Consider the following 18,204-nt stretch of genomic DNA (forward strand, 5'->3'; position numbering starts at 1 on the left):
CCGGTTCACACAACGTCCACCTTTGAAAAGAACCGTGGCATTAAGAAAACCAAAGGCTTATTGTCAACACAAAACTTAAAAAGAAGCTAACAAATTAAAAAGAAGCTACTAAAGTAAATAAGAAGCTATGCTACTAAGGGAAAATAATGAAAGAAGTTATGAAGTAAATTACGGAAGATTAAACTGAATATATACAAAATTGAAGTAAAGCAAATATATACATAAATGGAAATGAATCTATACATCGAATGGTAAAAATATATACATACCAAAAGTGAAAATAAAGATAATAAAAAGAAAAAAATAGTATAATGGTTATTACATACCAAATGTCACCAAATCAAAATGGATCACCCCCAAATGAAAGATAACATTGTCCTCAATGCTAATAACAAATAAGAGCAGGGAAAATGGGTAAAAAGTAAAGAGAACTCACTATGTATTCTCTGTCTACATTGGGTCCTCAACATCAACACCCTCCATATCTTCTAACTGGATCTCCACATCCTCTGACTAGGGGACTACGGGGTTGCTGAGCATCTGAATCAGCTCCTCAACAGTGTGTGATGTTGTAGCTAGCTCCTCAGACTGGTTGGCTGCTGGCCCTGGCGCCTCGGGCTCTGCTGCATGTGCTTTTGGGACTGTCTCCTCCATGAGAAGGTCCATTGGCAAATCCTCTACATGTGCAATCTTCTCAACCTCTTTGCTCAACTTCTCGACCGACTCCTTTTGAGTCTTTCGCACCTTCTTCATCTGCTTCCCTAAATCATTGATTATTTTCCCGTGTGTATCAAGAGTCTCCCGGATCTTCTTCTGGTCGTACAGAATCTTCTTTTGGTTGTCTAGAATCTTCTTCAGTGAGTCCTCCATTGATGGAGGTACCTGAAGCGCTGCTGGGTCTGAAGAATGTGCTGCCGCTGCACTGGATATGGTAGACAGCTTTGTGGTAACTGCCTGAATCCAGTTGATGAGTCTGGATAGTGTCTGGGAAACCCTCGGTGTAGTGTGAGGGTAGGTAGAAGATGAAGAAACTGACAGTGGCACTGAGATAGATCATTCGAAAGATGGAGGCGGCATGGCTGCTACTCCGGTAGAAGTACCGTCTGTTCTGTGGAGGGCTCGACAACTGACCCAGTGGACACTACCCCTGGCTCCCTAGACTAGCCAGTGGATATAATGGCTTTGCCCTTTGATTTAGGGTTGTCCTCTCCCTAGAGGTGATACCATGGGAAAGGCTTTTTAGCCTTTAGCTCTACATCAAAATGTCTCGTCTCTACCCCTTGATCTTGGAAATACTCAGTGAGGAAGTTAGGGTAGGGATACGATCTTTCTTCTTTATGGATTGCTTTGGAGATGCTGTAGGACATCAAGTTCCCCACATTAATAGGATAGCCTGCCTTTATGGAAGCTACCAATACTGCTCGGGGAAGTGGAAGGACATTCTCATGCAGGCAAGGGTCAAGACGGCTGCACACGCATGTTTGCCACCCTTTTGCTTCAAAGTTAAGGGTGGCTCTAAAAATATGCACTCCTGCTGTGAGCCATGGAGGTGTTGTTCCCAGAATAACAAGTATCTCAGCTAACCATGGGCGAGTTGCACCACCCAAGGCTAACTTCTCTAGGTATTGCATAGCCTCAACCTCCTCGAACCTAACATATTTCTTTAGTGCTTGGCCATCCAACCGGATTTTCAAGTTTTGGACCTTCGTTACCTTTGTACCCTTTTTGATGTGGGCAACATTGGCATAAAATTCCTTGACGAGGTATTCATTGGCATGTTGCATCCGGCTGGTAAACCATTTCCATCCTTGTCTCTCTGTGAATTGCTTTAGAACATTTGGATTGTGCCGGCTCAGGTCTTTGTTTATGAATTGTCGCTCAAGAGTGAGCGACCTTTTGGACCACCATTCCTGAAACTTAGAATATGCCTTCTCACTAACAAACTTATCAGCCCACACCTCCGGCTTTCTTGATCTAGCTAGACCTCCCGCAATTGTGTCACCTCCTCTCCCATTATCCGTGACCTTATCATCATCATCTTAATTGATAGGAGTAGGAGGAGCAGATGAGGAAGAGGGCTTAGACTTTTGGCTCCCCTCTTCCGAATCTTTAGATGAACTAGCGGCTGAAGAAGACTCATCAACCAACCGGAGTCTCCCTAGGAATTGTGTTGATTGGGCTTCCAGCTGTGATTGCACGGAGTTACCCTCAGACGCCTCCCCGGATGGGACATACTCACTAGTCTTAGGGGTATCAGAAGGTCTATTGGCCATGGCTTTCTTGTTTATGATCTTTTGGACTGATAATTGCATGTTGGGTTTGCCTCAACCCCTACCTCGGGAGGGTTCTGCCCGCCCTTTAGAAGTATCAGCTTGACCACGCCGAATGCACCATTGTCTGCAACACACAAGTAGTGAAAGTTAGTTAGTATTGGGTTTCAACATGTGTTAATTAAATTATAGTTGAAAAGAAAGACACTGCTTTTCAGAACAAGGCAGCGCGAACCGCATAAAAGTGAGTGCGGCCGCGGATTGCCCATCACGGACCGCACAAAATTGAATGCGGCCACAGAATGCTCATCGCGGACCGCATGATTTTGAGTGTGGCCACAGAGATACCAGGTTCAGACTACTGGTTATCTTAAAATAACCAATCATAGACCGTACAAAATTGGGTGCGGCCGCAAAAAATCAACTGCAGATCGCACAAAATTTGAGTGCGGCCACGAAAAACCAACCATGGACAGCAAAACATTGAGTATGTCCACAGAATCTAAACAATTAAAAGTTCCTTGAAACTAGGGTATCACAGACTGTACAATTTTGTATGTGACCACATATCCTATCGCGAACCGCACAAAAATGTGTGCGGACACAAAATTCAAACCATATCGACACTGAGGTACGATTAATACTAGGGTTTACACTAATTAGGCATGATTTATGGCAATTAGACAGTAAAAGCTACCAACCCCAACCCCCATTATGCATTCAAACACTACCCATATGTTTCTAAGCAAGAATTAAGCATCAATTTGACATATTTGGTCATGAACCTAACCCTAGCTAAAGAAGAAAACTAAAACAAAAAGAAAAGAAAAGAAAAAGATGAAATTGATTCATTGAAATGAACATACAAGTAGTGAAATGTAGTAGGGACTCAACACTTGATGAGTAAAAGATGAGATCGAAAACAAGGAAGTGCATTGTGCTTTAGTCTTGCTTGAGAGGTTAGAGTGTGTAAAGTATGTGTAGTTTCAAGAAGTCCTATTAATACTCTGACCCCAGTGACCCACCGACTTACCTGAGTGCGGCCATACAATTTTGGTGTGGTCCGCACTCTTTACTTTTTATAGCTCAGCATCAGATTCATTGGCGCGGTCCGCATAAAAATAGCAGCGACCGCACAATTTGTGCGGACCATGAAATTTCGGGTGCGTTCATGAACTCTTAAGGGATTTTGTCAGGCCAAACTTCAGAGAGTTGAATTTTTCTCATTCTAGTTGTGTGACCGCACACAGAATTGTGCGGCCGTGAAGTGCTTTTGCGGTTCGCATAATTCTGGCGCGTCCGCACAATTTCACCTCTTAGCCAAATTTTCCCTTGTCAATTTCCTGCACTGCACAACCAATTCCTACATACACTTTACAACTAGTTAGTCCAAAATAATGCCTAATCTAAAAAGAAAATCAAAAGAAAGAAAAATACATGGGTTGCCTCCCAAGAAGCGCCCGATTTAACGTCGCGACATAACGTATGTTACCATCATTCATTTGAAATGGATCAATGCCACAACGTGGCTATCATCAACCTTACCAAGGTAGTGCTTCACTCGGTGTCCATTGACTCTAAAAATCTCACCATTCTTGTTTATCAAATCTAGAGCACCAAAAGGAGTCACATGTACCACTTCAAAGGGACCACTCCACTTTGACTTTAGCTTTCCCGAAAAATATTCATAACTGAGAGTTGAATAATAGACCAAGGTCACCTTCTTTGAATTCTCTATTCCGGATATACTTATCGTGTAGGTACTTCATCTTGTTTTATACAAGGACGAACTGGAGTAATCATGGAACCAGAACTCATCAAGTTCATTCAATTGCTCCACCCGAAGATTGGCAGCTACATCCCACTCAAGGTTCAATTTCATCAATGCCCTTATGGCCTTATGCTCTAATTCAACCGGCAGGTGACATGCTTTCCTGAATACCAACCAATAAGGAGACATACCAATTGGAGTCTTGTAAGCTGTTCTATAGGCCTATAGAGCATCGTCAATTTTCCTTGACCAATCAGTCCGATTTGTATTGATAGTCTTGGATAGAAAACTCTTGATCTCCCTGTTTGAGACTTCACTTTGTCCACTTGTTTGAGGATGGTAGGGGGTCAAAACTTTCTGAGTGACACCATACTTTGTGAGTAAGGTATCAAAAGCTCGGTTGCAAAAATGCGAACCCACATCACTAACAATGGCCCTCAGAGTACCAAACCTTGTAAAGATGCTTTTCTTCAAGAATACACCACACTCCTCGCTTCATTGTTGGGTAAAGCAAAGGCCTCGGCCCACTTGGAAAAATAATCAATCGCGACTAAAATGTAGGTGTTTCCACAAAAGCTAAAAAACGGACCCATGAAATCAATACCTCACACGTCGAAGATGTCTATCTCCAAAATGGTGGTGAGAGGCATTTTATTCTTCTTAGAAATCCCACCGGCTCTTTGGCACTCATCACAACTCTTGACAAGCTCACTAGCATCCTTGTAGAGCATAGGCCAATAGAATTCGCAGCTCAAAACTTTTGCCGCCGTTCTTGCTCCCCCATGGTGACCATCATACAGTGAAGAGCGGCAAGCCTCAAGAATACCTATTTGTTCTTCCTCTGGCACTCATCGCCGGATCACACCATCGGTATATATTCGAAAGAGATATGGCTTATCCCAATAATAATCAAGGCAATCCTATTTGAGCTTCTTCCTTTGGTTTGAAGAGAACTCATATGGGACAATGCCGCCCACAAAATAGTTGGCTATATTAGCAAACCATGGAATCCTGGTCATTGAAATAACTAGGAGTTGCTCGTCGGGAAATAAATCATTGATCTCAAGGCCGTCATGTGGCCTCCCCTCCTCCTCCAATCGGGACAAGTGGTCCGCCACTTGGTTTTTACTACCCTGACGGTCTTGAATCTCTAGATCAAACTCTTGCAATAGAAGAACCCACCACATCAACCTTGCCTTAGAATCTTTCTTGCTCATCAAATATCAAAGCGCAACATGGTCGGTGTGAAAAATCACCTTAGTACCTGATAAGTTAGGATTTTAACGTGTTTATGCCTCTACTTGCCTATGCTTTGAATATAAATTGCTACAAAATAGTCCCAAAATGCTCACAAGTTGTGCTTGATTGCAGGTTTGATCGACAAAGCGACGAAATGTCAAAGATCGACTCAAAAAAGGAGTGAAACCTGCTCAAGTATCAAAGACCAAGAGAATTGAAGAAGAAAGGGCCTAATGCAGACCACACAACAGTGACCGTGGCCGCACTAGAAGGTTCAGAGACATGACATATTCAGGCTTAAAGTCATGCGGCCGCGATAGGATTTTCGCGGTCTGCGGTGAAGCTTCGCGGCCGTACTCCTGCTTTGTGTGGTCCGCCTTCGTAAGGTTCAGAGAGTTGGGCAAGGGACCAAAACCATGCCACGCGGTCCGCGTCCTATTTGTGCGGACCGTGCCAGACCCTCTACGCGGCCGCGCTGCACTTTCACGCGGTCCGCATCTTCCAGTTCAGAGAACCTAAAGTTGAAGTCAAAAGAGCCAGTGTGGCCGCGGCTGCTTTTGTGCGGCCTGCACTGACCCCGCAGGGGTATTTTTGTCTAGTTTTTCCAGCCCACTATAAATAGGACATTTTACCATTTTTAGGTTAAATTTTGTATTCAGAAATGAAACTAAGCTCGTGAGACCGATATTGTAGCCATTTTTTGGCATTTTTGCTTCCCATTAATAATAGATTATTGTAGTTTCTTCTAAGTAATTAATTAATATGTTTAGTTCTTCATCTATTTCTTCAGTGTCTTTTTTAATTATGTGTAGCTAAACCCATTAGTTAGGGTTGTGGCTCAACCCTAGTGTGGGTAATTGATGGGTGTTGCCATCTAGGGTTGGATTGATATTTGGTTTTTGCTGTTTAGGTTGATTTTACGTTTTTATTCAAGAATTGATGGTTGCAAACACTGATTCAAGCTTAGTGGGTTTAACTCTTCTCGAAAGAGAGAGTTTATGACCCCAAAATTGACCCAACAAAGAATTGGGATGGACCCATGAGAAATAGTAGTCCCAATTAACGGGTTAAATCTCGAGAGAGTAATCACCCTACTTGAACCCTAGTTGCTTGGTCTCATTGGCCTACCCAATTGATCTTGAGAGAGTCAATTGGGCAAAATCACTCTCTCTACCGAGAGGTGTGAGAATGGGTGCAATTGTGCAACGGTTACAGCATAATCTCCAAATATGTCAATCTATCCTTAGTAACATCTACCCATCAATTAGCCACCTAGGTGATGCTACGACCCTAGTGCTCTTCTACCCATCAATTACAACTTAGCAATATTCTCTTAGCATAATTTATCTTTAATCCTTAGTTTTATAATAGTATTTATAAATACAAAAACTCAAAAATGTTTGAAGTGACATTAGAAGCACAACCGCAACTCTAACCTAGATAGAAAATACAACTCCACTTCTAGCTCCCTGTGGAAATTCGATCCCGGATCTCTATTCGGGTAAAAGCTATTGCGACCCGCTCTTCCTACCATAGCGTAGTGTTGAGTCGGCAGCGATCAATACCCATCAAATATGGCCGGAACTTCTCCATAGTAAAGACAATAGCAAGTAGCTCCTTTTCGGTCACGGTGTAGTTGACTTGTGCATCATTCATGGTCTTCCTTACATAATAGAACAGATGGAATATTTTGTTGATTCTTTGACCCAACACCGCTCCAAACGCAACATCACTAGCATCACACATGTGCTCAAAATTCAAGCTCCAATCTGGTGCCGTAATAATATGAGTAGTAGTCAACTTGAACTTGAGCAACTAAAATGCCTTCATACAATCATCATTGAACACAAATTTGGCATCTTTTTCCAAAAACTTGCATATGGGGTTTACCACTTTTGAGAAATCCTTGATGAACCGACGGTAAAACCCCGCGTGCCCTAGAAAGCTCCTCACTCCTTTGACGGAAGTAGGAGGAGGGAGTTTTTTATCCACTTCAATACAATTCTTGGAGATCTTGTGGCCGAGGAAAATGCCCTCCTCGACCATAAAGTGACACTTCTCCCAATTAAGCACCAAGTTGGTCTCTTCACAACGTGCCAATACCTTATCAAGATTATCCAAACACTCTTCAAAAGAATCCCCCACAATAGAGAAATCCTCCAAGAAAACCTCGAGGAAAGTCCTCCATCATATCCGTGATTATTGCCATCATACACCGCTGAAAAGTAGCCGATGCATTACATAAACCAAATGGCATCCTTGAGAATGAAAATGTTCCATATAGACAAGTGAAGGTGTTGTTTTCTTGGTCTTCTGGTGCAATAAGAATTTGGTTATATCTAGAATACCCATCTAAGAAGCAATTACAAGCACGTCCGACTAGCCTATCCAACATCTAATCAAGAAATGGAAATAGAAAATGGTCTTTCCGAGTCACTTTGTTGAGCTTCCTACAATCCATGCATACTCTCCAACTAGTAATAGTTCTTGTGGGGATCAGCTCATTTTTGTCATTTGTAACCACAGTCATGCCCCCTTCTTTGGGACACATTGCACCGGTGAAGTCCATGAACTATCAGAAATGGGGTAGACAACCCCAACATCCAACCACTTGATGATCGCTTTCTTGACTACCTCTTGCATGGCCTCATTCAACCTTCTTTGATGTTCCACGGAGGGTTTGGCACCCTCCTCCAATATCATGTTGTGCACGCAAAAGGCGGGGCTTATTCCCCGAATATCCTCCAATGTCCAACCTATTGCCTTCTTCCTCCTTTGGAGCACCGCAAGGGTGGAATCTACCTACACGTTAGTTAAGCACAAGGAAAGAATAACAGGTAAAGTGGAACAAGGTCCTAAGAACTCATACGTGAGGTGTGAAGGCAAGGGCTTCAACTCCAATGTGGGAGGCTCCTCGATTGAGGGCTTTGTTGGTGGAGTCTTCTGGTTCTCAAGGTCCAAGGAAAGTTTCAGGGCTCATATGTATATGATCCTATTCCTCGCAAAGTATTGACACATTCTACCAAGCCTTCCTTCTCATCCTCATCATGATTCAATAACACAGCTTCAAATGGGTCTTCAACATTAATCATAACACTTGTGTCATCAATAATTACTTCAGTAACAAGATCCACAAACGAACACACTTCGTTGCTATTAGGCCGCCTCATTGACTTGCAAACATGGAACACAACGTTTTCATCGCCCACTCGGAAGATGAGTTCCCCAGCTTCCACATCAACTAAGGCCTTCCCTGTTGCTAGGAAAGGTCTCCCCAATATGATTGGCACCTCGCAACCAACCTCACTATCAAGTATCACAAAATCTGCGGGAAGTATGAACTTGTCGAACCGAACTAGCACATCATCAATTATCCCCAATGGCCTCTTCATTGTCCAGTCCGCCATTTTCAACCTCATGGATATGGGTCTTGGTTTCCCAATCCCCAATGTCTTGAACATAGAATAGGGCATCAAGTTAATGCTTTCCCCCAAGTGACACAAAGCTTTAGAGAAATCAGCACTACAAATAGTGCATGGGATTGTAAAGGCACTAGGGTCTTCTAACTTTGGAGCCATAGGGTGCACAATGGCACTCACTTGATGTGTCATTTTGATCGTTTCACAGTTCATTGATCTCTTCTTTGTTACCAAGTCCTTCATGAACTCGGCATATCCCGACATTTGTTCTAAGGCTTCAACCAATGACACATTTATGGACAAACATTTCATCATATCAATGAATTTATTGAATTGATTCTCATTGTTTTGCTTTGCAAGCATTTGAGGATATGGTGGAGGAGTCCTTGGCAAAGGAGCCTTAGCTTTGGGCACTACCGGATCCAGTATGTCTCTCACATGTCCCCTAGACAGGTTCACATCATCTTGTGTCTCCTCCACATCTTCATCAATGTCTATCCTCACTTCCTCATTTACTTGAACCTCATTACTTGGTTCATCATCATCTCGCATCACCACATCATCATTCACAATCTTCCTTAAGTTTGAGGTGCTAACAACTCCAGCTTTCCCACTTCTTGTAGTCACCGTCATAGCATGTCCCGTATTGTTCCCACCCTTTGGGTTTACCACCGTATCACTTGGTAGTGCCCCTTTACAGAGAGTATTCAAAGCTTGAGAAATTTGGCCAAGTTGGACTTCCAAGTTGCGGATAGAAGTGTTGTGGGAGGCTAATTGGGCATTAGAGTCGGCATTTTTCTTCATCATTTGCTCGAACATGGTTTCAATCTGTCCCATCTCATTGTTGGAAGAACTAGGATCTTGTGACGGATATGGAGGCGGGTTGTTCGGTTGTTGATACATCGGGGACCTTTGAAAGCCCGACCCCCAATTTCCTTGATTATTGTTGTTCCAAACCCCCATGATTGTTATTTCCTTCCTAATTACTATTATTTTTGCCACCCCAATTGACTTGATTTCCTTGATTACCCCAATTTTGATTGTTGTTGTTCCCCCAATTGACTTGGTTGTTGTTGTTGCCACTATTCCAATTTCCTTGTTGACCTTGATTGCCCTAATTTCCTTGTTTTCCTTATGATCTCCACTATTGTTGATTCGGAGCATTGCTCCATTGCCCTTGATAATTGTTGACATAGTGAACCTCTTCACTTTGATCATCATATGAATCATCTTGATTGTACCCACTACCACTTTGCTCAAATTGATCCAGATTGTTTTGAACTTGTTGGCCTTGTTGCCTTCTCTTGTTGACCATCATGTCCACTCCTTCCATGGCATTCACTTGTTTTGGCCCTTGAACTTCCTGAATCTGAGCCTTAGCCAATTAGTTCATGGTAGTTGTCAACTCGACTATAGTTTGCCCGTGGTCATGTAGCTCCTTGCGTAGGTGAATAACATTAGGGTCACCTTGTGGAACATTGGCTCTACTTTGCCACGCCGAAGAGGTATCCACCATCTCATCAAGTATTTCATAAGCTTCGACATATGGCGTGTTCATGAAGTTCCCCCCAGCGATTTGGTTAACCACACATTGGTTTGTTGTGTTGATCCCTCTATAGAAGGTCTGTTGGATCATGACCTCAGTCATATCGTTGTTCGGACACTCTTTAACCATTGTTCGGTACCTCTCCCAAATCTCATGTAACGATTCATTTGGCACTTGTTTAAAAGCAAGGATCTCATCTCTTAACGTTACCATATGTCCCGGAGAAAAGAACTTTACGATGAACTTCTCGGCCAACTCATCCCAAGTGTGTATGGAATGGTTAGGTAACCTCTCTAGACAATCCAAAGCCTTCCCCCTTAGATAAAATGGGAAAATCCTTAACCTCAATGCGTCCTCGGAGACATTAGTTTGCTTGCTCCCCCAACACGTGTCAACAAAACCCTTGAGATGCTTATAGGCGTCTTGGTGTGGAGCTCCGGTGAAGAAACCCCTCTGTTCCAACAATGTAAGCATGGCATTGGGCATTTGAAAGTTGCCCGCCCTAATCCAGGGCGGGACTATTGCACTTGCATAGCCTTCATTGGGTAACACCCTATGTGCTACCCTTGGAGGAGGCGGGGGAGGGTTTAGGATGTTGTCACGAGGATGGCGACCTCTCCTTTTTACTTGAGGTTTGGGTTAATCTCATCCACTTGATCATCATCTACCGTTTTAACCCAACTAGGTTGGGATCGAATCCACAGGGAGTTAATGTTTGGAATTAGGTTTATATCTAAGCTAGTTGCGGGCTTTGAGTCTAATTACACTTCCACGAGTTTGGGTTTGATTTCTGCTTCTAACTTTACTCTAAAGATTGCAATGAGTGAAACTAAGGACAATATTTTTGTTATTGTTTTTCAAGTGTTTAAAGAGACTAGGGTCGTGACTTCTACCTAGGTAGATATCTAACGGGTAGCAAAATCTAGGGCAAGCTTGATTAGTTGGGATCTTAATATAGCTATCACACCCAGGTACTTACTCTATACCTCTCGGTTGTTTGAGTGATTTTGCCCAATTTAGCTTTCTCAAGTCCAAATGGGTATTCATACAAATCAAGTGATATTAGCTCAAGTCGGGTATTACTATCTCTAGGTTTAACCCTTTAATTGGGGCTATTAATTTCTTGAGTTCACCCCAATTCCTTATTAGCCTAGTTGGCCTAGACTTAGTCCCTCTTTCTCAAGTAGAGACTAAGTCATAAAGGCATGAATCAATGTTTGCAACCATTAATTCTATAGTTCTAGCAAGAACTAGGTTAAATATCACTAAACCATTCACATTCAAGCCCTAAAATCAAGTACCCATTAAATACCCACACTAGGGTTGGGTCACAACCCTAGCTATGGGTTTAGCTACTCATGAAAATAATAGAAATTAAAGATGAAATAAAGTTAAAATCCATAATATTAATTTATGGAATGGAAATCTAATGTTAAGAGATGAATCTAGTGTCGCGCCCCCTTTTTCCCTCTTCGCATCGGAAAATCGGGTTTATGACATTTTGGGTATAGGACAACTCATTCCTTTTGGGAACTAGATTTTGCATTTGAAGAGTCGCCACCTAATGATTTAAGGTGCATTAGGACACCTATAAGGTTCATTTCTAAGTTTGTTTGATAACCAGAGATAGGGTAAGGGCTTGAAATTATCTAAAGGGGAAGGTGTTAGGCACCCCTCAGGATCCACTAGTGTGGTTCCCCGCCAGACAGTTTTGTGAATTTTATACAATTAGTAGATAGGCAAATATAGGCTCAAATAGTAGGGGATTTAAGTTTGAACACACAAGAGTTTGAACACAATTAAAAGGCGAATTTTGAAAATGAGTTATAGTTCTACAAATACTTGAGAATATAAAAGGAGGGGGGTCCTAGGTTTATTTATAATATGGATCACATCAATGCGATACCCGGTATGACACTCCTCAGAAAAGGGGATACACATAGTATTAGTGCACCGGTCATCATATCCATATCTACCCTTCTCACTCCATTAAGGTATTAAAGCACGGATTGGTCTCGACCTCTATTGCGTGCTATTACCCGTCCCATTTCTATCAGTCCCGGAGGAATTCAAGACTACTATTCCTATAAGAGGGAGGATTTTAGGCTGACTCTTGGGTTTTAAAGGTAAAAAGGCTAAGGCGACATGCAAAATACGTAGGACTGCATATTAGGGGAAAACATATAAACAAATAAGAGGCTCATGTATACCTCCGCAGACAATGCACATAAATAGCATGCCTTAAATATGGTTAGGGTCAGGATTTAAAGTACTAAGGCAGGGGTGTTTTAATTATTGAAGCATACCAATTTATTACATAACTCAGATAAGAAGTCCGAATCAGGCCTGCCTGCTGGTTGTAGCAGTTGCTAATTAAACAAAGACGGATTCAGTTTTATCGTTATTATCTAAGGCTTGCCTAAGTGGGTATTGGTGATGTCCTATAAGCATGATGTCTATTACTTATTAGGAATGCAATAAAGGGTGTGTTTGGTATAACGAAAAATGTTTTCCAAGAAAAGGTTTTCTTGAAAAACAAGTAGTAATCTTATTCATTTTTCAGTGTTTGGTACGCAAATTAAGGAAAATGACTTCTCAAGAGTATTCATAAATAATTTAGATATAATAAACTTGAAGCCATAAACTTTCAAACCAGCAACCTTCCGGACCCATAAATTTCATAAACTTTCGAACCACTAAACTTTCAAAACCGCGGAATTTCGAACCCATAAACTTTATAATTTCTAAACCCGTAAACTTCCAAACACATAAATCTCCGAACTCATAATTTTGGAACTTGTAAATTTTTGAGTCTTTAAACCGATAAATAATAAAATTAAATTGAAAAATATATTTAAAAAATATTTTTTTCCGGAGAGGGGGCAGGGGGGCGGAGCTTGGGGGCAGTAAAATGGAAAAAAATAGAAATTTAAATTACAAAAAAAAGTAATTTTTTTAAATTCCTCAAATGCCACTTGTTTCAAAGCCTTTCTCAGACCTGGGCGTGTCAAAGTTCCCTAAGGGTCTCAAGGGACCCTGTGTAGTGCTTACACCTAGGTTTGCATAACCAGATAGAGATGAGTGCAGTGTGGAAGGGCCAGCCCTTATGTGTCCAAGTTCATAGGGAACTCAAGGGTCCCAAGGCAAGGCTCACACAAGAGGGGCAGAACCTAGGTTCTAAGAGTATAGTGGAAGTATAGAAACAGAGATTTCTTTAAAACTGAGTTGAAAATAGTAAGGGGTAAGGGTGATTTGAAAACAATAGTAGCAAAACTTAAATTACACAGACTCAATAATTGCACAAAGGGGTCAGGAGTTTTAGGAATACAATGCATGAAGCATATGACCCCAGGAAGGGTCAGATTTGGACATGCACAACACTAGATGATGATGGCATGCCCACAAACCAGCCAGAGAACACAAATACATAGGGGGATATAGGGGTTTGGGATTCATAAGTCACCAAATCACATAACAAGTGACTGACAGAGTACATACATAAGGGAAAACATTAATTTAGAAGGGGAGGGAGCAGATTATAACATGCTTAGTAATGTAACTTGATTGCATAAACATAAGCAGAAGCAGGCAAGAGTGAAGGAAATTGAAACAGCTAAAGAAACATGTTGTTGTTGATGCTTGAAGATTAACTAGGACATACCAGTAGAGAAGCAAAGTGCAGAAAGAATGAAATAAGCAAGATTCCACAGTCTATCTTTGGCTTTCAACCGGCTAGACGAAGCAGTAGCACAAGTAGTAATAGAAAAGAGAAAGTTTTGAGTGTGTTCTGAACTTAGATGGTTCGTGTCTTTGAAAGAAAAGAGGGTGGGTATTTATAGTTTTGAAAACAGGTGAAGAATAAGGTAATAAGTAAAGTCTTAACACAAACATGGAAACAATCACAAGTCAGAATTAATTACCGCAAGTGATTCCCTTTAATTAAGGAATCACTGTTTAACGAGTAGCAATAGGTCTAATTAAGGAAAGAAAATCAGTTTGGAGACAGATTGATTATTTCCATAAAAGAGGCAGTAAAAACATGAAGTAAACAATCAAGTCTAAGTACAAAGATATGCTTATTTTGGAAAAGATTCAAAAAAGGTTAACATCATAGTAAAGGGAAAGGAATCAATTAATTTTAAACAGGCGAGTGAAATTAGGGGTCACAAAAGAAAAGCTTTTGCAATCAGTCACCGGATCAAGATCAATCAAGGAAGAAACACGATTCTGCACTTCAGTATATAAATAGAGTGAACGGAAGCATCAGACATGCGAGGCCAAGCACATTGGCAAAAGAAACAACATACAATAGTAGCAAAAATAAGCTAGGATTTAGTATTAAGAAAGATATTCGAAGCACAGTAGTCAAGTATGTCAAGTAATCACATTGAATCAATTGTGAAGAAAATGTAGCAACATGTAAAGAGAATCAGAAACCAAATAAAGGTCTCACAGTATCAAGTGAGGAAAACCTTTTACGAAATTAGGGTTTCACCAATAGTCGAGTTAAAAGATAGTAAAACTCAGAATCAGATAAATCACATAAAGAAAAGAGAGTTTGAAACAAGGAACTTTTAATCAAGTCACGTATACATTAAAACAAGAAATTTCATACCAAAAGACTTAGGGTTTTCCACAATAATCGAGTTTAAAAGATGGTAAAACTTGAAATTAGATAAGTCAAGCAAGAAGGGAGAACTTAATCGAACAAGCACATATTTAAGCAAACAGTTTCAGAACTCGAATGAAATCAAAAAGGAATTAGGGTTTTAAACATATTGACTCAGAATGAAGAACAACATGAGCAAAACATAGCAAAATCACAAACAACATTAAAATCGGAGAAGAGATCTTTAGAAAAACTTAAAGGAAAACCCTAATAAAGAGTCATTTTGAAAGAAAAGTTGAAGAACTTGCGAGAAAACACTCAAGACATTCATGGTAAGCAAAAATCTATGGAGATCTGAAAGAAAAATTAGAAGATCTTAAAGATTAGGGTTTCGAAAAACCTAGAAAAGGTGAGAAAGACCTTGAAAGTTTCAGATCTAACCAGAAAGTCAAGGATCTACCTTGAAAGGCCATGAATGGTGTCACAACCCAAACGCCGAACCCGGTTGTGATGGCGCCTCTCATGAAGACAAGGCCAGCCAATTAAACCCAATTCACTTTTTAAAGCAGTTAAACAAATATAAAGGCAGTCTAATTATGAATTAATGATAATGCGTAGTGGATATACAACCCAACACAACCCTAACCAGGGTGTCACAAGTCACGAGCATCTACTAGGGTATAAATACAATTGAAAGCCTGGAGTGTGCAAATATAGACCAATGAAATGGAGTGAGAAAGAGAGAAGCAGTGCTGCGAACGCCGGCAGCTACCTTGCAAAACTCCGATGACTCTGCCTCCGATCCGCCAAAAACCCGCTATCGGGTGCATAAATACCGGAATCTGCACACAAGGTGCAGAGAGTAAAGTGAGTACTCCAACTTAGTAAGTAATAATAATAAATAAAGACTGAAGGCAAGAAATCACGTAAAGCATACCAAGATGCTGTATAGAAGCAGTTCAAAACTAGCAAGAAAGCAGTGAAACTGTAAAATCTCTTTAGAATATTTTGGTTCAGTTTACTTCTTTTGAAAATGGCTTTTCCAACAGTTACGCAAATGAATGCCAAAAACAGTTAGTGCAGATAAGCACAGAAATCCACTTCTGGGGCACAAATACCATAGTTTAACAAGTAAAATGACAAGTAAATATGAAAGGTAAACATATAAAGGTTCGCCCCTCGGGCACAATGCCAACAACTCCGCCCCTCGGCAATATCTCAGAACAATAACAACCCCTCGAGCAATCAGATAGAACGGTACCAGCACCTCGGGCAAATCACATAGAGCAATACCAGCCCCTCGGGCTATCACATAGAACAATATCAGGCCCTCGGGCTATATCTCACATCACAATGGGTACCCGCGCTCATTGGGGGTGTACAGACTCCCGGAGGGGTCCCTTACGGCCCAAGCGCAATATCAAGTCATTTCGTGGCATAAAATCTAAGCCCTCAGCCTCATATCAGTCAAGCCACCTCGTGGCATATAAATGTATCTCAGGCCCTCGGCCTCATATCACTCAGTGTATCCTCACATCTGGCCCTCGGCCGCACTTAGTCAAAAAATCATCACAAGCCCCTCGGGCATTTGTAAAACAGTAGTGCTCAGCCGAAAACATCGTTTAGCAATATCATTTAAGTCTCAAAATTGAGTAAAAGTGGATGAGTTGTAAAACAGTGGAAAACAACAGGACTGAGTTCATGTCATAAATCAATACAGTGAGGAAATAGTGATAAAAATCCCTGGAGGGTTCAAATAGTTGGCACGAAGCCCAAATATAGCAATCAGCCCAAACTGTGATGATAACAAACAAGTTTCAGTCAAATACGCGGTAAAATCATCAATCGGGACGGACCAAGTCACAATCCCCAATAGAAAACGACCCCACGCTCATCATCAAGTTCGTGTCTCACCTCAATATAGCACTACGATGTGCAATTCGGGGTTTCAAACCCTCAGAGCATCATTTACAATCATTACTCACCTCGAACCGGCGAAATCCCTAGCTCGCGATGCCTTTGCCCCTCAAATCGGTCTCCACGCGCGTTGAATCTATCCAAAATCAAAACAAATACATCACAATATGCTAGAGGAATAAATCCCAAGCGAAAACAATCAATATCGGGCATACATCCCGAAATTATCAAAATCCGAGCCCCGGGCCCACTTCTCAAAACTCAGAAATTTTCACATCATTAGATTCCTTATCTCCTCACGAGTTCATACATATCAAAGGTTCTCAAATCCGACCCCAAATGGTCCTTCAAATACCAAATCAAAAGTCCAATTTTTCAAGCCCTAGTTCTTCAATTTTAGGCTTAGTTTTCCATGAATTTCTAGGTGGATTTCACAATATAATCGAGTTTTAAGACCAAGATTCTTACCTCAAGTCGATTACTCTTGAACCCCTCTTTAATTTCCTTCAAAAATCTCCACAAACGAGCAGCCATGGGTGAAAATAAACCCAAAATCGCGGACAAGACGACTTAAAAACATTCTGCCCACGCCTGACTTACCTTCTTCGCGAACGCGGTCAACCACCCACGAAGGCATAGCACATAAATTGCGTTGACCAACTTTACCCTACGCGAACGCGACATGCCAGTCAGGAACGCAGTGCTTCCATAGCCTTGACCTTCACGAACACGTTTGCTCTATCGTGAACGCGATGACTAACTGACCATCAGATCCAATTCCTCCTACGCGATCGCGTATACACCCTCGCAAACGCGATGCATTCCTCTCACAAACCTTCACGAACGCGGAATGGACCATTGCGAACGCGATGCTTACGAACCCCGGCCTTTCGCGAATGCAAAGGCCAACATGCCTGCAACTAAAACCTGCAATTTCTGAAGTTCTCAAAACATGAAATTTATCCGTTTAACCTCCCGAAACACACCTGAGGCCCTCGGGACCTCAACCAAACCTACCAACATAACCCATAACATCATTCGAACTTGTTCCAATAATCAAAACACCTCAAACAACATCAAATTATTCGAAACTCATCTTCAAACCTAAGTTTTCTAAAAACTTCCGAAATACGTTTTCGATCAAAAACCCAACCAACCACGTTCGAATGAACTGAAATTTTGCACACACATCCCGAATGACATAACAAAGCTACTGCAACTCTCGGAATTCCATTCCGACTCCCGGATCACAATCTCACCTACCAATCGGAAATCGCCAAAATCTCAACTTCGCCAATTCAAGCCTAGTTCTACTCCGGACCTCCAAAACTAATTCCGATCACGCTCCTAAGTCATAAATCACCCAACGAAGCTAACCAAAGAATAAAAATTCCATTTCGAGCTCATATACAAATAAGTTAACTCTTGGTCAA

Source organism: Nicotiana tabacum, chromosome 18 (genome assembly GCF_000715075.1).
Source record: "Nicotiana tabacum cultivar K326 chromosome 18, ASM71507v2, whole genome shotgun sequence".
Lineage (NCBI taxonomy): Eukaryota > Viridiplantae > Streptophyta > Magnoliopsida > Solanales > Solanaceae > Nicotiana > Nicotiana tabacum.